Source organism: Felis catus, chromosome A2 (assembly GCF_018350175.1).
Source record: "Felis catus isolate Fca126 chromosome A2, F.catus_Fca126_mat1.0, whole genome shotgun sequence".
NCBI classification, from domain to species: domain Eukaryota; kingdom Metazoa; phylum Chordata; class Mammalia; order Carnivora; family Felidae; genus Felis; species Felis catus.
The window spans coordinates 127,054,040-127,077,593 of NC_058369.1; the positions used below are offsets into that span (position 1 = coordinate 127,054,040).

Here is a 23,554-nt window from a genome sequence, read left to right on the forward strand (position 1 = left end):
TGAGGAGTGCATAGATAACCTCCTCGATGGGAGCAGAGGGAAAGGGATAAGCCACTAGTAATCATTGGCAAGCACAAGTGTCTTCTCTTACCCAATTTTCATCTGGTTATTTTCCCACTTTCAGAAAAGTGATATACTCAATTGGCAGAATACTCACATTAGCTCTCTATTATGTGGAATGAAGATTGTATAATAGGAGGAGCCAAGTGGAAGCCCCAAAATAATAAGCTCAATGCAATGTGGCATTCTTTGGAGGAACTGCAAAGATTAGTGCCACCATCAGAGACTTGGGAGATGCAGGGGTGATTATTCCTACCACATCCCCATTTAACTAGTCTTGCTTGGCAGATCCAAGAGCCAGATGGGTCTTAGAGAATAATGGTAGATTGTTCCAGACTTAATAAGGTGGTTATGGCAATCACAGCTGAGGTTTTGGATATATCTTTATTAGGAAAAAAAATCAATAACCACTCCTGGCACCTGGTTTTTCAGCTATTGATGTGTAAATGCTCTCAATAAATAGGTAGGAAAGGTGGCTGTCAGTCACTCTCCTTTTTTTGGCAACATTGGTGCTTATTCAATGAGCCCATGTAGAAAGTGGAAATAGAGGCAAAGATGGAGGCTTATTATGGATTTCTTATCCCCGAAGCTTATTTGGCCAAGGCCACTGTTGATTGCCCAGCTTTTCAGCAGCCATGGTCTTTAATAAAGCACAGAGTAGACAGTGATTTGTCCTCACAGGCATAAATGTGTATCTCAGATACACTTTTGCTTTATTTTATCAGAATTATTCTGCTGGCATTCCTATCTGTGGACCTACAGGTGCCTTATCCATTGACATGGTATCTCACAAAAGCACTTATTTGGTGGCAAAGGATGTGTGGCAAAGGACTCTTACCTTTAGCATTTATGACTCTCCTGTCACCCAGAAGCAGATGGCTTGATATTAATGGAATGGCCTGATGAAGAAAATCTTTCACAAGCAGGTGTCTTAAACCAGTGGTCAATAGCTGGTGGTATGTTCTCTGTAGCCAGAATGCAAAGGCCTGGGAACTAAGAGAAATGAGAGTGGCTGGAGTATTGTTTGATGTTATCCCCAGAACCTTAAGAGCTGTACTCTGAGGAGAAATGTTCCATCAGAAAACAGCATCACAGTTCAACTAAATTGGGAGCTGAGGCTATTCCAAGGCCATTTTTGAGCTCTTCATGTCACTGAACTAACAAAGAAGGTGGGAAGTGGTCCCTTTACTGGCTGGGGTAATTGATATAGTGAACTTGTCAAACCAACTTCTGAAAATACTGAAATAAATTCACAACCAACTGAAATAAATGTTTAAACAAACTATCACAAAAGGAAGTGGATAAATGTAAAATATTTGTCAAGGACTTCTTCAAAGAAGCAGAAAGTAAAGTCCCAAGAGTAGGGAAATAATTACCTTATTCCCCCTCTTCCAAGGGAAATATCTGCCAAGATGTTCTGCCATCCTGGCACATATGCCTTTCGATTTTGCAAGGCTTCCATGGCCATCTTTGTAATTTGTTCTTCATATTCTACATAATCTTTATTCATAGCCACATCAGGATTTGATGATTGGCCCATAAAGTAAATACTGAGCCAAAAATTTACAGGCTTTAGCCAAGACTAAAATAATTGCCAAAAAATTCTTGTTTGGGAAGAAGGCAATTTTTTTCTTATTGGCATCAGTGTTCTACTGCTTTCTATTGCAGGATGCCTTAAGCACCATGATTCTGCAAAAACACTGCACTGACTTGACATCAGAGGGAATGACCACTAAATCCCCTGGACTATTGGCTAGTGGTCTGCCAAATATGGTGTGATTCAGATTCAGATTCAAGGTCATAGATCAGGAGTGATAAAGCAGTAGCAGTGAGACAGTAGTATGGTCTGGAAGCTGGGTCGTTGTCCATGACTGGAGACAGACAGCTTGGCAAGGGAAAGATCTTGCCATCCTTTGTCTGAGGGTATACAGTGGTATTCGGAGAATCTGCAAAGCTACATTAGGAGCCACGGGCAAAGAACAGTTGTGATTATACCAGCTAGATGAGACTCATGGCTATAATGGTTTCAATAGTCACCCAAAGGCTACTGCCAGCTTTTAAGATGAAGCTACCTGCTCAAGTCTGCCATGCCTGGCCAGATTCTACAAATGTAAATGGTCTTTGATGATTATGCCTTCACTGTCCATATCTTCTGACAGAGGCAGTATTATCAGTTGTTTGGAACTTGGGTTGAGCATATAAATCCTAACTCTGACATCTACTGGCTGTGGGTCCCAAGACCTATTGCATAACATTTCCCCAATTCTCAGATTTCTCATAAGAAAAATGGGAATCATACTTCACAGAACTAGAACAAATAATACTAAAACGTGTAAGAACAAAAAGGGAATCACAATATTGACTTCATAAGGATATTGGAAGCATTAGATAAGATCATGTTTGTAAAGCACCTTAAATAGTGTATAGTGCATATCAAGTCTCGATAAATGATAATTTCGTTTATCAGCATTATCATAACCATGAAGGCAGTTTCTCTAGAGTCCAGAGGGGAGGAAGATTCAAACAGCCTTGGAGCTGGCCTTCTCTTTGATGCATCTTTCATGAACTGGGTTGGGCAAGAGTTGCACTAATAAAGACTCTGAGATGGTGAAAATGAGAGGAATATATTTGAGTCATTGGTATGACCAATGTATAGTATAGTAAAGACCATGATGATTGAAGGCCACCTGCATGAAAGAAGGAAGAGATATACCATGGCAAGAATACTCTTAGGAAAATGACTAAGGTTAGAGGAATAAGACAACCAGACTAGGTAATGTACTGGGAAGAAAGCCTCAATGGTATTTCTAACACCAAAGAAGAAGCAACCTAAAGAGTGAGGTGTCATTCAAAATGAGGACTAAGAATGCCATTGAATTTGGCAGGAAGGAGGTCTCAGTCTCATTAAATGAGCAGTTTCCATGAAATGGCACATATATTGGTCAGAGTTCAACTAGAGAGGAAAATCCAGTAGGATACATATGTTGATTGTAAATATTATGGATTACAATATTTATTATAATTTGTATACATTATAAATATTAATATAAAATGTGTTAGTTATTGGTTAATTAATAAAAATATTAATGATAAATATAATATGCTAGGGTGCCAGTGTGGCTCAGTCGGTTAAGCGTCTGACTCTTGATTTCAGCTTAGGTCATGATCTCAAGATAGTGAGCTTGAGTTCCACATCAGGCTCTGTGCTGACAGAAGAGATTCTGCTTGGGATTCTCTCTCCCTCCTTCTCTGCTCCTTCCCTGCTCTCTCTCTTCTGTCTCTGTCTCTGTCTCTGTTTCTCTCAAAAATAACTAAACATTTAAAAATGCATACATAATATGTTAATTCTTCTTAATATATTATGGTATTTATTACAAGAAGTTGAGTTACATAATTGTGGGGACTAAGTTAGCTACCCCAAAGTCCATAGGATAGGCAGTTGAGAAGAAAAGACCATGTCAGGCTAGAAACCCACGGGTCCAAGCTGAAACTTATTGTCCACAGGCAGGCAGGTAGGAAGGAGGATCTAATGGGAAAGGGGAACCACTGAGAAGCTAGCTGCTGTCTGTGGTCTCTAGCTCAGGAAAGGCCTAAGCTCTCTTTTAAAAGGCTTTTAATTGATTAAGTAAGGCCCATCCACAATCATCTCCCTTTTGTTGAATTTCAAGTCAACTGATAAGACCATTTACAGTTTACATCTATAAAATCCCTTCACAGTAGCATTGGTATTAGATTGGTAGTAGATTAGTATTTCGTTTAACTGGGAGAACATGAGAAAATAGCTGCTTCTGTCCTTCTGTCCTCAAATTCACAGAAGGGAGTATCCCTTGTAGCCTGCCCTAACTAGAGATACTAGAAAGGTAATTTTCTGGTAGTTCAGAACAAGAAAGAGAAGCAGCTCGAAGAGATATGTGCAAGGGATGATCTCAATGGAGAGCAAATGAATGAAACTGCAGTTGGAGAGGGTAAGTAGCAACAAGACCTCATTGTTGTCTAGAGAAGGATTCAGTGCTGGGAGAGGCAATTCACCGTGGGCCCTCAGCCTCCCTACACATTCTTGCTGGGTATGCCCAAAATGCAAGGCCCAGCCTCCTCCATACGTACGATATTTCTCAGAGTTGTGTTTGCAGAAGGCAATCTTGAGGGATGATGGTAACTTCTCCCCTAAAGAACAGTCTTGCCTTCACTTGCTATAAAAGCAATAAATCCCTAGTTTTAGTGTTCCCCTCCTGTAATGTAACCTATGCCATGTGTGGGCACTCGCCATGGGCTTTCTCTGTCTCCTTCATGGGCCTTGGTGGTGGGGATTGGGAACCAACCGACATAAACCAACATAAAGCTCTGGCTACTACTTTTGCCATGAATCATAAAGGTCTTTGTCTCTTTGGCCACGAGTCTTATGTCTTCTGCCAGCATCCACAAAATAGTAACAGGCTAGTTAATTCGTGTGTAAGCAGGCTAAAATCTCAGACCTTTCATGATTCTTGACACCCAGATGAAGAGAAACACACTTCTAGTAACTACTAAAAGCACTAGACTTTAAATCTAGCAGAAAACCATTCCCAACAAAATTTTTAAAATTTAAAATTTTATTTAAAATATTGGTTTATTGGTCTTTATAATCTGGAAAGAAAACTAAGCATATCCTCACCTAAGCTCCAAAGTCTAGCTCAAATGTATTTTATGGACAGTGGAATAGTCTAGCGATCCAGTTGTAGAATCTTAAGATCTTGGCTTGACTGTAAGCACTGAGCCTTGTTTTCCCCAAGTCTAAACTGGGGACACTAATACCTGACACTTGCAGCGTTACTTCATGGGTTATGTGAGAGCATGCGTGGTATACAAGTGAGATACTGTGGACATCTCACAAGTGTTGGTTCTCTTTTCTTCTCTTTCTTCTGACTCCTATCCCACACACAGCCTTAGAATTGTTTTCTAGTTTTTGCATAGATTTTGCCTATGTTTTTACTCAAACCACTGACATTCAGTATTGTCTGACCTTGAGATACCTTATAGAAGATCCAACCATTAACTGGTTTCCATATTTCTCTCTCAAGAGTTCAGTGACTTACAGCCTAGCTTCTCCTTTTCAGTCTATGTTTCAATCCACAGTCTTTTTTATGGTGCTGCTCTCTATGTAATAAGTGCCATTTTCAAGCACTTAACATTTACAAAGAGTGTTCAGAGCATCATGTTATATATGGCAACAATAGGATAGTCATCCACTCTATAGACCATTAAGTGGAAATGTTACGCTGTCATCCAAGGTTGCACCTTACTTTTTCCAAGGTCGTTGGTAAATGGCAGAGCTGGAATATAAACCCTGCTGTTCTGACTCTGAGTCTCATGCTCTTCCCCGCCTTATCGCCTGCTATATCACTCTGTTTTCTTCCTGTGTCTGTTTGGCCCACCTCTGGGTTGGTTTTTCTGAGGTCTCTTTTCGACAGTGTTTTTGCAATAACCCTGTGTATTAGCCAGGGCTCTTTCAATTTCAAGTGACAGAAATCCCACTTAAAAAAGATTTATTGGCTCATGTACAGAGAAGGATGGGGAGTAAGTGGTGTTAGGCACTGCTGGGTCTGAGGGCTCAGAGATGTCATTAGGGTTGTTTTGTTTTTTGTTTTTGTTTTTTTTTTCTCCTCTCCACTTCTCAGTCCTGCCTCTTTCTGGTTTTGGCCCCATTCACTTCCTGCAGATGTGTTTCCTTTTTGTGGTGGCAAACATGGCGGGCAACAACTCCTACATAGCTTTCCACTGCTTCTTATTCTAGGGGAAAGAAAGTCATGTTCTTCATCTGTCTGTATGAAATTGGCTCCATTTGGATCATGGACCTATCCATGGGGCCAATCACTGGCCAGGGTGAAGGCGTATCATGATCAGCCAAGCTGGTGTCACACATCTATTCCTTCACCCAGGAATTGGCGTTCTATGTCTGGCAGTTCATGAGGGTCGCGTCATTAGAATGGGGCAGCATGACTCAGGGGTAAGAGTCAGGGAAGGGGATACCTGAGAGCAAAGGAAAACAAAACACAATAGAAGCAAACTGCACCCCTCCACACCAGATGGCCACCAAACCTTACAGTCTAGATTGTCACCGATAATTCAAATTTCAAATATTATAAAAACTGATATATGTTTTCCCTGAATTTTTTACTTGAGATTTTATTCTTTGCAGCAAAGACTATCCACTAAATTTCATGTGATTTAATTTAATACCTGTGAAAACCTTTTCATAAAACTAAATTAGAACTCGGGAGAAAACGTGCTTGTCAGACCACACATCCTGATTTGGAGCTCATAAAACGTGATTCTGCTCAGTAAGGACAGCAGAGTTGATGGGCTTGTCGGGGGGGTGGGGGTGGAGGTGGGGGTGGGGGGGCGTGGGGGGGGTGTCTGTCAGTTCCTCCACCTGCCCACCTACGGGACTCCATTTCTTGGCGGGGAAGGCAGCCTGCTCGAGCGCTCATTGAATATATATTTAATGGTGCGACATTTACACGATGCCAAGGAGGCTTTGAAATGACTAAATTTAAAATAGATCTTAATACCTAAAGCAAGAGAGAGAGAGCAGAAGGAAATGAAGCACATTCTGTGAGTTAAGAAGACACATTACAAGAGAGCTAAAACCAAATATGCCTGCAGATTTCCAAAATAGACATTTATTGTGTTGTTTCCCATGTTTTTGTCTCTGTCTCTTCCTTCCCCTCTACCCTAGAGGTATTGGGCAAATTAGTGAACAATAACAATGATGATAATAATAACAGCAATTACTCCTGTTCACAAAGTACTTACTCTGTGCCAAGCACTTTACCAAGATTTTTAGATACAATATCTCATTTAATCCTCACAATCACAGAATGAGTATGATCCCTGTTAATAAGATGAGGCAGGAGGTTTAGGGAGATTAAGTGTCTCGTCCAAGTTCATTCAGTTGGTGATACTTTTATTCGTTCTCTCTTTCTATTGCAACAAATTACCACAAATTCAGTGTCTTAAAACAACACGTGTTTATCATCTTGCAGATGTGGAGGTCAGAAGTGTGAAATGGGTCTCCCTGGGCTAACATCAAGGTGTTGGCAGGCCTGTCTTCCTTTCTGGAGGCTCTAAGGGAGAATCCACTTTCTTACTGTTTCTAGCTTCTAGAGGCTGCCCTCATTCCTTGGCTCATGGTTGCTCTTCATCACCAAAGCCAGCAATATTAGACTGAATCCTTCTTACCCTGCCATCTCTCTGCTTTCTCCATCTTTTGCCTCAATATACCACTTTCAAGGACGCCCGGAATTACACTGGGCCCACTAGATTATCCAGGATAATCTCCTTATTTTAAGACCAACTGATTAGCAGACTTAATTCCATCTGCACCATTAGGTCTCCTTTGCCATGTAGCCAAACATATTCACAGGTTCAGCGGTTTGGGACATGGAATCTGTAGGGGCCATTATCCTTCTTTCTATAAGACTGTCCTGATTACTCTCCTCCTGATCTCCCTTGCTCCTGATCCTTGGACTTGGCATTTGAACCCTTAGTCCCAGCTTGCTCCTTCAGCACTCTCTAAAGATACTGGCTACACTCCCAGCCTCTGGCTGTTAGGCTCCTGGTACTTCTGTTAAGATGGCTCAATCCCAGACACATGTACACATATTCACAGATACACACAGACTTCCTCTAGGGAAACTTGGAACATACTGAGCTTCTCTGACTCCTCACTGAGTACACATTTGCTGAGCCCCAACTATATGCACTTCTGCCATCAAGATGCTCATAATCAGAAGGAAAACACACAGGTAAACCAGTGATCACAGACCTTGTGGTAAAATGCGCAGAGTGCTGTGGGGGCAAAGTACGGGGGTGAGGGGCATATTAGGGAAGGATTCAAATGGGGACGGACACTCGACTGGAGTCCTAAGTCATGAATAAGAATAGTAAGGCAGAGATAGAGAGGGGCAGACTCTAGACAGAGGGAACAGCACGTACATAAACATGGAGAGTACGAGAATGTGGACGCTTTGGAAATGCAACTAGCCTGGTTTGAATGGAAGACAGGATCCAATTCAAGATGAGGGCCACATGGCATGAGGAGAAACCAGTTTAACTAGTTTCAGTAAAGACGAGGGTAAAGTAATAACCCCAAAGTACAACACCCCAAATAAGATAGACCTTCTCTCTCACGGAGTTGTCTTGCTAGCCTAGATTGGTGAATAGCTTTGCTATGTGATGGTCAGGAGCCACCGGTGCATAATTGAGAACAGGTCACTGCAATGTCTGGTTCCAGCTTAAGGGAACAGAAAGTGAAGAAGTCTGGGGCAAGCAATTTCCTTTTCAGCAAGTAAGGCGGGGCTGGATTAAGAGGACATTATCAGCCATGTGACAGCATTTAAACTTTATCCTGAAAACAATAGGACATCATTAAGGGGTGACAGATTTCATTTCAAAAATGCAAATTCTAGCACCGAGCAAGAAGAGTAGACTGGACAAAGGCAAAACTAAGAAGTAGGAAATACATTTTATAAAGATGCCTTTAGCAGAAACCCAGGGGAGAAGTGATAAGAAAAGAGTAGATGGAATTGAGTTTGTGGAAGCAAATACATGAAAGAGTTTTAAAAATGAGAAAGTATTCAATTGTTAAATGCTACAAAGATGTCAAGCAAAAAAAGGACTGGGTTTGGCATTAGGAGGTCATTGATCAGCTTGCTGAGAGGACTTTCAGGGGAGCGTTGGTGCAGAAGGGGGTGGAGAATTGGAAATAAGGAATATAGAAAAATTTCCAAGATGTTTGGTTAGGACATAGGCATATAAGGTAGTAGTTTCTTTGTGGTTGTTTGTTTATTTGTTGGTTTTTGTAAATATGGAAGAGCTTGGAGATGGAAGGTTGAAGATAAATGTGAGAAAGGGGTAATTAATGAACAAAAGGGGTTAGCAGGAGGGAAAGAACAGGATCCAGGGCCCAAAAGAGGAAATAAATTCAGTGACAGAAGATAGATCCAGAGCCATAAAAAAGCCCATTTTTCCCTTCAACTGAGACATTTAGAGAAAATGCCGGAGAGGCTGCCAACCGTCAGCATAATGATGGAAGATCATAAACCAAGGGCAGTAAGGTCCATCTGTGGTCTAAGGGTTTACTTCCCTTTCAGAAAGTTAGTACTGGATGCAGGACAATTTTCAGCGATTAGTAAATTTGACCACAAGGCAAGACTATGATATGAGTGGAGTCTAACTATTACTATGACATATAATTAATTCCCTGCGGGTACGACCAGAATGATCTTAACAGCCACAAAGAGAAGGACTGGAATGTCAATATGCTTCCTCTCAATCCTCTTCTTCTTCCCACATCCCCAAGTGTTTTCCCCTTAAGTGGATTCTGTACTAAATCATCATAATGATGGGCCCTCCTTAACTCAGTTTGTTCTTCTGCCTGTGGCATCCATTTCCGCTCTCCTAATTCACGGAGTTCCACGTTGTTATTGAAGCATTTCCCTGGGGATCTTTTAGGTGTCTACATCCTAGTTTCATTTTAGTATCTTCATTGTATCTTTTGCATTACATCAACAGTCTGTTAGTTTCAGACTTTGCCTTATGGTACCAAGTCGATTAATATATGATTTTGAAAACGTAAATATGCACACATACGACAAAGTGCATCAAAGTCGACAGAACAAAAGAAGCGGTTTGTGTTGGCCCACAGGCTGCAAAACCATGCCGTATAATAAGCACAGCACCTATAAAGAGGAATTGGGTTTGGTTCCTGCCCACTCAAATAATGTGTATGAATTTCTCGGTGGGATTCATTGCAGGCATTCAAATGCTGGTTTTCTTTCTTTCTTCACTCTCACAGGGTTCACTTTCAAATGGGGAGACGTAACTATGGCATAAATACTTTTAAAAGGAGGGGAAGGGAACTATAGAGAAATAGGATTCTATACATGAAGGAACAGAGACAGGAAAACGCTCACAGCATTCAAAGAAGAATAAGTAAAAACAAGTCCACCCTGCAGTGTTCTCCAGGACCTTGTTAACAACCATATTCAGATGTTAATAAATCATTTTTACTGAAATTTTTTGGGGATGGGAGAGGAACCTGGATTAAAGTTATTTTGTTTTGCGACATCACCAAATAAGGATCTAGGCTATTAAATTACACCGCAAATGCCCATTTTGATTTGGCTTGGTTGGCTACTTATTTATTTACTCATTTGGACAAATACAGTCTGGATTTCATTTCCCAATGTTCCTAGTGGCAAACTTCTTGGTAATATTTGAGAAACATGCTTTGGTATATGACACTTATTACCTAGTAGCCTTGTGATCTGGGTTAAGTTATAAAATCTTTCTTCCTCAATTGCCTCATTCTCATAAGGTTGTTAGGATTAAATAAGATAAAATTAAATAAGATAAAAAAGGATTAAATTAAATAAATGGTAGTCACATTGGAGGAGGTAATCAAGAGGACATGACAGGCAGCTGACTTGAGAGTTGGACCCAGGCAATCAGAGGCTCCTCATTCCCAGTCCTGTCCTTGGCATATACACTCTGCCTATCATGCCCACGGTAGGAACAGCATGAGGCATCAGTAGAGACAGTCCGCCATGTATACATGCACTCTCTCACACATTTGTGAAATGCATTACATTTAGTGTGTGTATGTGGGTATGTGAGAGAATTAGAAAAGAATGTGTGTCTCCTTTCATTCTGCCACTTTATATTCATAAGAAAAAAAGAAATACTGAATAAAATGTTAACTAATTTCCCCAGATTACCTGGTCAATATAACAGCATGTGGGGAAAGGGATACTGATAACAGGGGGCCCTGCAACAATGGCAACAATGGCAACAATGGATTGAATATCCCTTTAAAACTAAGCTGATCCTATGATTATTGTGTTTGTTTGTAATCACAGCCATAGCTCAGGGGTAAGAAGAGTAGGCAAAGCTCTTTGCCATTACTCTAAAGTATCTAGATAATAACAATAACCCTGCTATTGAAGTAGCAAAAATTATAAGGATATCTTTTATAGCATGGTTAAAAGTGGGGAATATGGAAAAGAATTAAATTTCCAAGAATTGGGTAAACAAACAATGACAAATTCATACAATAGAATATTTTTTGGCTATAAAAATGATGCTGCAGAACAGTAGGCAATAACTTGGAAAGACATTAAAACATACTGTTAAGTGAAAACAGCAAGTCATAAAACATGTACATTCGATTATTTTTGGCTAGGAAATACCACCTATCATTTATTCACCTCGCTTGCCATCAATCACCCACGTATTGAAGTGTATGCATCAAACTATGAAAACTAGTTATCTCAGTATGAAAAGATTATTGGTCATTTTATGTTTCATTTTCTTTTTGCTTATCTTTATTTCTTTGGTATTTTTTCTATGTTGACTATCTCTTACTTTTTAGAATGGTAAGAAAAATAAGAAAAAAATAAGAAAAATAAATACTATGGACTGTAATGAGAGCGAGTCACAGTGAAAGAGAGTGAGCAACAGTGTGAGAGGGAGTACGTTTATGAAAGAAGAAAGAGAACATTCATTCAAAGACAGACTGGTGTCTCCGGACCTGAAACTCTGGTTCTGGCTTTCAACCTACCTTCTACGTTAAAGTCATTCAAGCCTTGTTTCCTGATGGATAACCAATCCTTTTGGCTATGATGTGTCTCCCTATGGCTCATACCTATAACCTGAAACTGACTCCAACCTACGTTCCAGCCCCGCTTGGACCCCACCTCCCTAAACCTATGTAGTTATGATATGAGAAGATTTTGCTCTAACTTGGAAGTTGGACCTTAGATGATATACCAGCTGTGTCAATTTTATGATTGGTGGGGATTATTTACAATACATATACATATACATATACATATACATATATATACATGAAGTAAACCTCTAGTTGATAATGGAGGTATAAATTAATTGCCAATTGTCATTTATTAATGCTCTTAGCACTTTTTTTTCTTGACACCTAGATCAGTTTTCTGAATTATATTACCTGCCCCTGATCCCTGGCATATATTATATAAATGTGAGTATAAATTTTTGTAAATTAAAACTTATTTGTAGATAACGTTTCAGTAATTGAAATTTTAATATATTGGGAAGTGATTTTAGTATTTATAGCTTTATTCCTTAATGTTAAAAATTAAACATTCAACATTACTTTAAAGCTGGTTTTCTGAATCTTTTCACTTATTCACCGATAATGAAGAACAAAATTTAACTCATCTGGTTCAATTTTTTAAGTTTTTTTGTTTATTTCTGAGAGAGAGAGAGAGCACAAGCAGGGGAGGGGCAGAGAGAGAGAGAGAGAGAGAGGGAGGCATAGAAGCAAAATCAGAATCTGAGCTGTCAGCACAGAGCCGGATGTGGGGCTCGAACCCACCAACCCGGAAATCATGACATGAGCTGAAATCAAATGCTTATCTGACTGAGCTACCCAGGCACCCCTCATCTGGTTGCATTTTAATGAAGGGATGGTGCTATGGGCTGAATGGGTGCCCCTAAAATTCATATGTTGAAGTCCTACCCCTCAAAATGGTGGCACTAGGAGGCAGGCTTTAGGATATGATCAGATCATGAAGGCGAAGCCCTCCTGAATGGGATTAGTGACCTTCCCACTAAGAGAGATCTTTCATCCCTTCCACTATGTAAACTTAGAGCCAAAAAACAGCTGTCTAGTAAGTGGGTTCTCACCACAGAATCAGACTACACCTTCACCTTAGATTTCCCAGCCTCCAGAACTGTGAGAAATAAATTTCTGTCTGTTAAGCCACCCAGTTTATGGTATTTAGTTATAGCAGCCCAAGCTTACTAAGACAAATGGTTTGCTGAGACATGTGCAGGGTCGAAGGAACAAAAAAGGATGTGGAGACATCCAGGAACCAGCAGTGTAGGAAGTTGTTAATTGGGTCTTAGACCTAAAGGGGCAAGAGGAGACAGTACAGCTTCTGGAGCCTAGGAAGAGCTGGTGCCATAGAAAGGGGCCACACAATGGGAGTTGTGGTTGTGGAGGACACAGCCATACCAGAATCAAAGTGCAGGAGAGGGGCATGGGAAGAGGTACTTACTGTGTCTGTCTTTCCATTTTCCAACCTCTCATTGCCTGTGGCCAATGGGTGGCCACCTGGCAAGAAAGCCTGGGCGATGTGGTCTACAGGGGTCAGGACAGGGACCAAAAGAAGAGGATGGAAAACAAAGAGTGAATGGCAAACGGGGAAATAAAAATAGTGTATTCACTCCACACATTTTTTTTTTTAAACTCATTGCTATGTTCCAGACATTGGACTAAGTGTACTTGATTTGCCGAACTTAGTTTGAGGTTTGTGAATAGATGAGTTGGGCACAGCTTTAGAGGAAATCTCTGTTTTCCTGAATATTATTTCTATTTACAGTATTTCAATAGGGACAGCGCTTCGTGGATTAGACTTTCAATGAGCTTTGCTACCTTTTGCTCGTGCTTGCTGTTCTACATAATGGCACACTTTGAAAAGCCGAAGGTATAGAACAGGCACGACTTTGTATAATTAAGCTCAGGAGTAAAATCTTGGAATTTTACATAAGGGATGTTTCTTGGCTCTTTGTTGGCTTTTAAGAAAAAGGACAAATAAGGACACAGAACACAGGAGATAGGAGGCAGGAACCAAAGCAAATAACTTAATGAGCTATTCAAGAGGGAATTCACAAACTGCTTCCTAAGCCTTGATGAGAAATATGGAGGCATGTTGGTGAAGAGCTCCTATTATTATTACTGGGAACATGTTGTATGGAGAAAGGCAATGGATTCTCAAAAAAGAAACATTCTGATAAAAATCAGAAATTACAGAACATGTTGCTTCATTCAGAGCTATACAATCCACACCATGGAGTACTGAATCGGCTGTATTCTGCCCTCTGGCAATTTTGGAAAACATTTCATTGCTTTTTAAGCACTATCCCCTTCCCTCCCTTCAGAGAGGCCAAGCAGAAGACTTTGGATAGTACATCTTATATCACACAGTTGATTAATTTCTTTGCTACTTTATAGAAACTAGTATTTCTTAATGAATGTATAAGGTTTGAAATTTAGAATATCCACCTTCTGATTCAGGTTCCGTCACTGTGTAAACTTGGACACGACACTTCATTTCCCAGGGCCTCAAGTTCCTCATCTGGAGAGATCAGCTGGAAAACACAGGGTTTACCTAAGCTTTATGAAGTGATTAAATGCATGAGTTGTAAAGAAAATTGTATCAGTACGTATCTATGTGTACATGGTCCCACTTGCGAATAGGGGATCAATACCATTCATCAGATTCCCCAAGAACTTTGTGTTCCCTAAAAACAATTATACAAATCAGAACCAAAAATATTATGCAGACCCCATTTATTTATTTATTTATTTATTTATTTATTTTTTAATTTTTTTTTAACCTTTATTTTATTTTTGAGACAGAGAGAGACAGAGATGAACGGGGGAGGGTCAGAGAGAGGGAGACACAGAATCTGAAACAGGCTCCAGGCTCTGAGCTGTCAGCACAGAGCCTGACGCGGGGCTCGAACTCACGGACTGCGAGATCACGACCTGAGCCAAAGTCAGATGCTTAACCGACTGAGCCACCCAGGCGCCCCATAAGCAGACCCCATTTAATTTTAATTTTTAATTTTTTGAGAGGGAGAAGGTGCACACATGCACAAGTTGGGGAGAGGGGCAGAGAGAGAGAGAGAAAAAGAGAGAGAGAGGGAGAGAGAGAGAAGAGAATCTCAAGCAGGTTCGATGCTTAGCACAGCTCAGAGCCTGACGGGGTGGGGGGGCTCAACCTCACAACCCTGGGATCATGACCTGAGCCGAAATCAAGAATCAGACACTCAACTGACTGAGCCACTCAAGCACTCCAGGAAGACCCTATTTTAAACTAAGAAATTCTACAACTTCATAAAAAATCTTTGGTTTACATAGCAATTTCAGAGCTGTCTCAAGTCCTTTTCTTGAGCTTCAATTTATAGGGGTTTTGCCAATTCTAGCTTTAAGCTTCTATTCTCTTCCCAGTTTTAATGATCTATAACCAAATAAATCAGATTTTTAACAAGGAGATAAGCCATCAAATATATTAGAAATATTCACGTTTAGAAGATCATTTTTAATATTAGAAACATTCACATTTAAAAGATCATTTTTACAATATAAGTAAATATGCCCTATTTTATCTGTTTTAAAAATCATCATTTTAATATTTGGTTTCTCATAACATGCAAGGAACTGTAGCTTGAGATATTTAATAGAATTTTGGAGTAAGTAGTTCTTGCAGCAGCACTGTCTGAAAGAACTTTTTGAGATAATGGAATGTTCTATAAATTTGTACAGTCTGATACAATGGCTGCTAGTCATATCTGGCCACTGAGAACTTGCAGTGTGGCTAGTGTGAATGAGGAATTAAATGTTTGATTTAACTTAATTTAATTTAAATTGTCACACATGGCAAGTGACTACCACATTTGATAACATAATCTTAGAGAATGCCCCATGTAATACATATCAGGAGCTAAAAATCTCACGGCACCTCCTGTGATGCAGAATTTCTCAACAGAAACACTGTTGAATAGGGCCAGATAATTCGTTGTTTGCAGGGAGGGAGGTTGCCCTGTGCACTGGAGTGTATTCAGCAACATCCCTGGCCTCTCCCCACTAGATGCTGTTATTACTTGATCCCCAGACGTGATAATGTCTGCAAACATTGCCAGTTGTCCTCTGGAGGTTATAGTCGTCCCAGGCTGAGCACTACTGCCTTTAAGTAAGTTTTCCTTGAGCTTTGTCTTGAAAGTACTCAGGGACCAGGCACCTTACCAGATGGACCAATTCTGTATTGGATTCTTGAAATTATTAGGACATTGCTCACATAAGTGGATGCCCATAAAGTCTCTTCTCTGGACTTAGTTCTTGTTGGCAATTCTAGTAAACTCTTTGTTGAGGAAGAAGGCGGAAATAAACAAGCTAGTTGAAATGTGTATTAACAGGAAGCTCAACACATAGTGGTTAAGAGTGTGAGCTCTAGAACTAGAGACAGGGGTTCAATTTCTGGTTTTGTCAGGAGCTAGCTGTGAGTCACTTGTAAGGTAATTCAGTTCTCTGTTTCTTAGATTTCTCACTTGTAAAATAGGAATGATAATAGTAATAAGAGTTGTTTTAGAATTACATGAGAATGTGAATAATATGCTTGGTTATTATTAAGTAATAATGACAAGAATATTGTACTATCGTGTTGTGTTACTTGTTATAATATTTTACCACATGTGATCCTCCCAATGATTTTATAGATAATGGTGTTCCATCCGATAAATGAAAAATGTGGAGGCTCTCATAATTTCAGTGGTGTGCCCAAGTGCATGCTTGGTGAGTTGAGAAAGCTAGATTCAAACCCAGTTCATTCAGTTCCAATGTTAGTGTTCTTTCTGCTATACACAAAGAATTCTGCCTGATCTCACCATCTTACGTTCTGTGTCTGTGAGGGATCAGTATGGAGAGTTTTACATAGTCATCAGGGATTTATTTATGTAACCATTGGAAGGGCCAAGGTGTGAAAGTCAGAGAAGCAACCCTCCATGATCTCAGCATGAAACACCAAAGCCAGAAATTCTCAAGAACTGGTGGAAAGCTGTTGTGAAGCTGCATCTGACCATGCATCTAGACACAATCACCTCTGCAGGATAAGGCCTCTGCTTCTCTTCTGCTTCCAGATATCTCTCACTGATGCTTTTACCTGGATCCTGCAGAGAACGGCATTCTGGGAAATGTAGTTCCTGCTTTGCTTCTGCAATGCAGAGGAGACGTAGATGGGGATGGTAGTGATTCTGAGCTGGCAACCAAGAATCCAGCACCTAGCTAAGGCATTCACATAGTCACCAGTGGATTATATGACCCAGGGTGACATGTGGGAAAGGTCATGGGACCAAATGCTCCCTTTAGCACCAATAATTATCAGTGAGTAAGTCATTTCACCTCTCAGGCTCTTTGCCTATCAGAATTAAGTAAAATAACACACAGTGAATGATTCTCACAGAATCTGGAACACAGCGAATGCTCAGTGTCGGTTGTTGCTCTGCACAGCTATAGACAGACAGGTATATTCTGAAGGCTATTTTCCCTGAGTGTTCTAAATGGTTCAAGGGAGATGATTTTGGGGCAGAGGTTACTAGTTGCCCCAATATCCACTCTTCCTTTCTTCCACAGTGATAGCCTGATGAAGATCATATTTCTGGTCTCTTTTGAAGCTCACATTCTCACCTGCATCTGTGGGGGGAGGTGCTGGTGTACCTTCCAAGTCTGGCCTTTGAAGGGAACTGGGCTTGTGTTCCTCGTCCTCTCCCTCTTTTGGCTGACTGGGATGCCGCCATGTTGGTGACAGCCAACTGTGGGCTAGCAGCCACGGATTGAAGGCAGCAGAACAACAAGCCAGAAGGAACTGGGCTCCTTGTCCCTCTGGGACTGCGTGTCAGCCAAGACAGCTTGGGCTCAGACTACTATGTGAGTGAGAAATACACTTCTGTCTTGTTGCCACCACTGAGGCTTCTTTGCTGTAGCAGCTTGGCCTGTCTTCTAACTATACACCATTGGATGCAGACACTCCTACATAATTCCTCAATTATTACATGAAGGCAGCTTTCTGTAGGGGTGTGAATGCTCACTTGAGACAGATTTCAAGCCAGAATGGCCAATATCTCACTTACCCAGCTAATTTTATTTGAAAGACAGGTCCTGAAAATGGTGGGTGAACAACAAAAGTGCAAAAAATCCAGGAGAGGCAGAGAAGCGTCTGGAACCAACGCTGAGGGAGCTCGGATACCTAGCAGGGGAAGCAGGCAGGCCTTTAAAACTACAAGGTGTACTGTCCAAGATGACAGTACAAGAGGGCTGCTAATAAATGCTTTCAGTGAAGAATTCAGGGACATTTCTTGGCTTTCACGAATAGTGCTAGTATTAAAAACAAACAAACCTGACGAATAGAGCAATGCTTCCCTCAGCTGAATGACTGGGTGATCATCTGTGCTTAGCAGAGCAGCAAGCATGCTTCCAATAATCATAATTTAAAGATTCCAAGTGATAAAAGCATCACATTGAAATATCTGTTGTCTTCATGCTGCCCTGGCTACACAGACACAAAGAAGTGAAAGGTATTGCTGCAGTCACTGGGATCTCGGCTGGCACGATTATCGTGGCATTTACTACGTCGTAACCTCATCCGTTGTATAGATGTCCTTTCTCTAGACTGTGAGCCCTCTATGAATTATTTGCCTTTGTACCTTCTGCTCCTATAATGGTCAATAAATATTTAAATGGATGAATCTGTTCAACCTCTTTACTTTTCTGTGACTTGTTCAAAGTCAAAATTAATAATAGAAAAAATATGATTGTTTTTTTTCTTCTATGTGAAGAGTTCTATTTTTTCCAGGGGACGAATGGCTAAATCTCTTATTAGGCATCCGCTAACCCAGATGCACACACGCACACAAACACCAAGGCATATAAGCAAACACAAAACACACGTAAACACGGAGTCCCACACAGCACACACAAATTCACACACAAAAACATGGGTTCTACATTTGAATTTCAGGCAAATGATGAGCAATATTTTAGGATAAATGAGTTTTAAATATTGCATACACAAACACACATATGGGGCGTACCCACCTGAAAAGAATTATTTGCCGTTTACTTGAAATTCAAATTTTACTGTGTGCCCTGTATTTTTATTTGCTAAGTCTGGCAACTCTACCATGAACATACACATGGATATATGTGCAGAAACACAGACAGAAACACATAAGCAAGTACACATACACCCCTAAGACACATACACCCCTAAGATTTAGTTCCTCCTAATAGATCTTGCCACTGCCAAACCGGTCATCAGATGACCTATCCCAGATTTCCTTAGACAATTGGGACATGTCAGTGTCTCGGGAGGGAAGCAGAAGGCTGATTCTCCACTCATAGTAGTTCTGCGTGGAGGAGGGAAAGGGGAGCCTTATCCTTCAGTTATATGACCAGTTGTTTTAGAAAGGGCATACTTCCCTCCAAATATTCTCTCCCTCTCTCTCTTTCTCTCTCTCTCTCTCTCTCTTTCTCTCTCTCTCTCTTTCTCTCACATGAATATCCACGCCCCCCCGCCCACTCCTCATAATCAAGCACCACTTTGGCCATAATTAGGAATTCCTTCTACATGATTTTGTAAAGAGAGTCAAGCTCCAGAGAGAATGTTCCCCCCCAGAAATCTATGACACTGAGTTTACAAATATGTTTGGCGATGAATGATAGGGTGGGTTTGTATGAAATTCCACATCTGTTTAGGGTGTCAATGTGTACCTTTAACTTAGAGATCCTCTGGGCAATTCTTTTTTTTAATTTTTTTTATTTAAAAAATATTTTTTTAACGTTAATTTATTTTTGAGACAGCGAGAGACAAAGCATGAACGGGGGAGGGTCAGAGAGAGGGAGACACAGAATCTGGAACAGGCTCCAGGCTCTGAGCCATCAGCACAGAGCCCGACGCGGGGCTCGAACTCATGGACCGTGAGATCGTGACCTGAGCCGAAGTCGGCTGCTTAACCGACTGAGCCACCCAGGCGCCCCCTCTGGGTAATTCTTGACACCACTTACCTTATCACCATCTGCCCCATAACCCTTCACAATTAGTGTCTTAATGTCTATTGAGTCCATCTCAGCAATGTCTTGGATATGCTTTTTACCCTCCATTCTCATGGCTACTGGCCATTCTTTGTCTCTTACCATCTCTCACCTGGATGTTGACCTCAGCCCCTACTGCATCCCCCCAACCTTCCAACTAATTCATCTTCTGCAAAGATACCCGACTAGAACTCTCAGTGTGCAAGTTTGATCATAATCCTCCCTTCCTTGGAATCTTTTGATGGCACTCCATTTTCTCCACCATGAAACCTGACCTTTCAGTATGTCCTGAAAGGCCCTTCTCTCTCAGAACCCACTCCAACCTAGTTTCCACTTTCACCTCAGATATTCAGCCTGATCCCACCAAAATGAATGATTTTTCCCACAGATGGTCACTTCCATTGTTCAGCCTTTCTCCCATCATCATTCTCTGTGCGTGAAGCATTCCTCACCTCCTTCCTTGCCTACTGAATTAATTATCCTTTAGATCACATTACATATCCTCTCCAACCCCATCCCACAAGGCCTTCCACTCCTGTAGTCAATTACTCCCTCCTCTGTGTACCCACGGTCTTTGACATATACTTCTCATTTACCATTATAATTATTTATTAATATTTACAAGCCACTCTCCCCTCATCCCCAAGCTTGTGAGCTTTTCTGGGGTAGAGGTTAACTCTTATTCATATATGAACCACCAGTATTTAGGATAGTGTCTGCCACAGAAAAGGGTCTTAGGAAATGATGTTGTTGGTAGAATGTTACTGGGCAGCAGTGTGGGTTGGGGTTACTAGCAGAGGCTTTGGAATCAAGAGACCAACATTTGACTCAAGAAAATACCATTTATCAGTTCCATGACCTGTAGCAAGTTATGTGATATCTCTGTGGTAGGCAGAATAATGTCCCCCATCTGCCCCTGAAAAGAGGTTCATGTCCTCAGCCTCAGAACCTGTGAAAATGTTACATGGCAGAGGGAAAATAAGATTGCTAATCAGCTGACCTTAAAAAGGGGCGGGGTATTCTGGATTATCCAGGTAGCCCCATCGTAATCACAAGCGGCCTTAAAAGTAAGAAACTGAGTCAGAGAGAGATCAGAGTGATGCAGTGTGAGAGGGCTCAACCCACCATTGCTGGCTTGGAAAATGGATGAGGGTCAGGAACCAAGGAACATGGGCACCCTCTAGAACACTAGAAAAGAGAAGGAAACATATTCTCCCCTGGAGCTTCCAGGAGGGCATGCAGCTCTGCCAACACCTTGGTTTTAGCCCAGTGTGTCCCATTTCAGACTTCTGACCTCCAGAACTGTAAGGTAATGACTTCATGTTGTTTTTAAGTCACTAAGTTTGAAGTAATTGTTACAGCAGCACTAGGAAACTCATACAAGCTCTAAGCCTGTTCCTTCTTCAGAAAATGAAGACAATGATAATTCCAGTCACACAGGTAGTGGAGAGAACCAAATAAGCTAATTATGTAATGCACGGCATAGTGCTTTGCATGGAAAGGGTGCTGAAGAAAGGCAGTAGTCAAAGTAATAGCTATAGTATTAGTACTCCCACCAATAATATTGTCATTTAAAGCAAGAAGGGGGTAAATTGGGACTTAAAAGAAATACCCAGGAAGCAGCAGTCTGATTGAGCTGTTCATAATATGGTGATGAGAAAGGACTGAATCTGCTGTCCTGGAGATGCCCCAGGACCCTCTGCAATGACAACAAAAGGAAATCACCACCACTCCCCTTCCCATTTGAAATTCTAAAATAATTATGGCTGTGCATTTGTAGGATGTCATTGGTTACACAGCTCTTTATATCAGCCTGTAGCTGGTCATGTAGAGAGTCACTCTATTTCTCAATGATTTTTCTTGCATGGAGAAATTTCTTACCTTTGCCTTTTGAGAAAGCTCAGGATCTCACATATAATGTTTCAGGGCTGTCATAAAGGTAGAAGAGCTTGCAGCTTACATTCATTCGAGGATCAGATACTGTGGAAGTTGAATACAAATGAGCATTATTGTTGGTGTTGTTATTTATTATTATTATTATTATTATTATTATTATTCAGTAGGGAAAGAAATGTCTGTACAGGGAAATAAGCCAGATTACATTAGCCAGGTTATTCATTATGTATTTGATATGAACTTAGTGTGTTTAATATGTGTTTAATATTGTGTTTAATATGACTTTCAAGATTAGAGGTCTGTGTCAAAGTCAACGCCATAAGACAACAAAGACTAAACATACAACTCTTTAAGAATCTATTCTAATTAGTTTGCACAAACACTTAGGTGACTTGTTTTTTTAATTGTGTCTCCTGGCTCTAACTGGATGGAACTGGATAAATGCATGATGTGTCAAACCTCAGGCAAAATTTCACTGATGGGCAGAGCTGTTTCTATTCAGGAGAAACCCTTAGCTAAATTGTTAGCAGACTAGTTAGCATCCACTCTCACCAGTACTTTGGTCTTCAACATAGAAAGCTTTGTTAATATAAATTTTCTGCCTTTTCCCATCTCACTCCCCAGTCTCATTTGGAGGGGCTATGGAGCAACAGAGTGGCCACAGGAAGCAAGGAAATGAGGCAGTGAGGGAAGGAACAGGGTAAAGAAAATGGGGCAATTGTTGAGCCCCCAATCTATATCAGGCTCCTACTTTGCAGATGTTAAACCCATTGAAACTTCCTATGGTCCTGCAAGGTAGCTCCCTTGTCACATACGGGATCCTGCCGAACTGTAAGCTTCATGACTATATCATCACTGTATCTCCAGGGATTAGCATGTACATTAATGTCTCAGTTGAATGACTTGTCAGAGGTTGTACAGACAGTGGTGGAGCCAACTTTTAGACCCACATCACATTTTGTCTGCACATCAACCCACAGTGACCACATCCTGGACACCTGAGTTTCCCAGCCAAGACTTTAAACAGGGCAGTCATGGCACCTATCTTGTAGGGTGAAGAGTTATGGCATGAGGTGCTCCTTCTGACCTGCCACATCTTCACTCACAGTCTGGGTCTGTGTGTGTTTGCACGTCGCGAGGCTGGCTGATCCTGGGAGAGAATGGAGATATATGGGAGGTGGAATCATGAGCCCCACTCCTGCCTACCTGCCTCCTTCAATCGAACACACACATCTGTACTATAGTGTGCAGTTCTGTTGCTGTAAGAGTATGTGACATCTCAGGACAATATTACCCAAATTGCTTTAATCCTTCTGCTAAGAAGAAAAAAAAATAAAGCTGGTTTTTCCTCCCTCCAAGCAGTCCCATGGACTCTATGTTAGTCTAGTTCCTTTGAATAAAAGTTTACCCTGACACAGGAGTCAGTGTTGATGGGCTCTATAGGGTGGCTAGTTCAAAGACGATGGAGTGTCAACCCTCAGGCAAAATTTCTCCTGGGGTGGAATTAGAGGGCTGAAGGATGACATCACATGGTAATGCTATTAGATTTGAAACGCTAACGGAGGGACTATCTTTGCTTTTGCTTTTTCTCTAATAGAAACATTAAACAGCAAACAAGTGTCATTTCTAGACACAGAGCTAGTGCTCAAAGAAATTTTGCAAACATTACCCAGTCTTTCTGGGTAGGAATATAGAGCTTGGAAAAACTGCCACAGTTTATTAATTCCATTTGTTTTCAAAGAATAGGATGATTTTTCATACGGCAATGTTAAAGAACCCTAGCCCATAAAAAGTGATTTTCCAAGGGTTTTCCTATACATATCCCAATTGTGATCATTTGTTTTTCATGTCTTTTAGTTTTCCTTTATTTCTGGACTAACACAAGAAAGTGTTATATGAATGTTATTTATTTTTTTGAGAGAGACAGAG

General features: G+C 40.8%; 1 long non-coding RNA gene across 2 annotated transcripts in view; it reads right to left on the bottom strand.

Moving 5' to 3' along the window:
* Positions 1–904: 904 nt before the first annotated feature.
* The window catches only part of LOC111557293, a 30,270-nt gene continuing 7,620 nt past the window's right edge, over positions 905–23,554 (bottom strand). For both annotated transcript variants that reach the window (XR_002737251.2, XR_002737253.2), the window contains exons 2-4: positions 21,611–21,709; positions 14,144–14,229; positions 905–1,053 (exon numbers count right to left, since the gene is read on the bottom strand). This is a non-coding gene — a long non-coding RNA (uncharacterized LOC111557293). The remainder of the gene's footprint in view (positions 1,054–14,143; positions 14,230–21,610; positions 21,710–23,554) is intronic.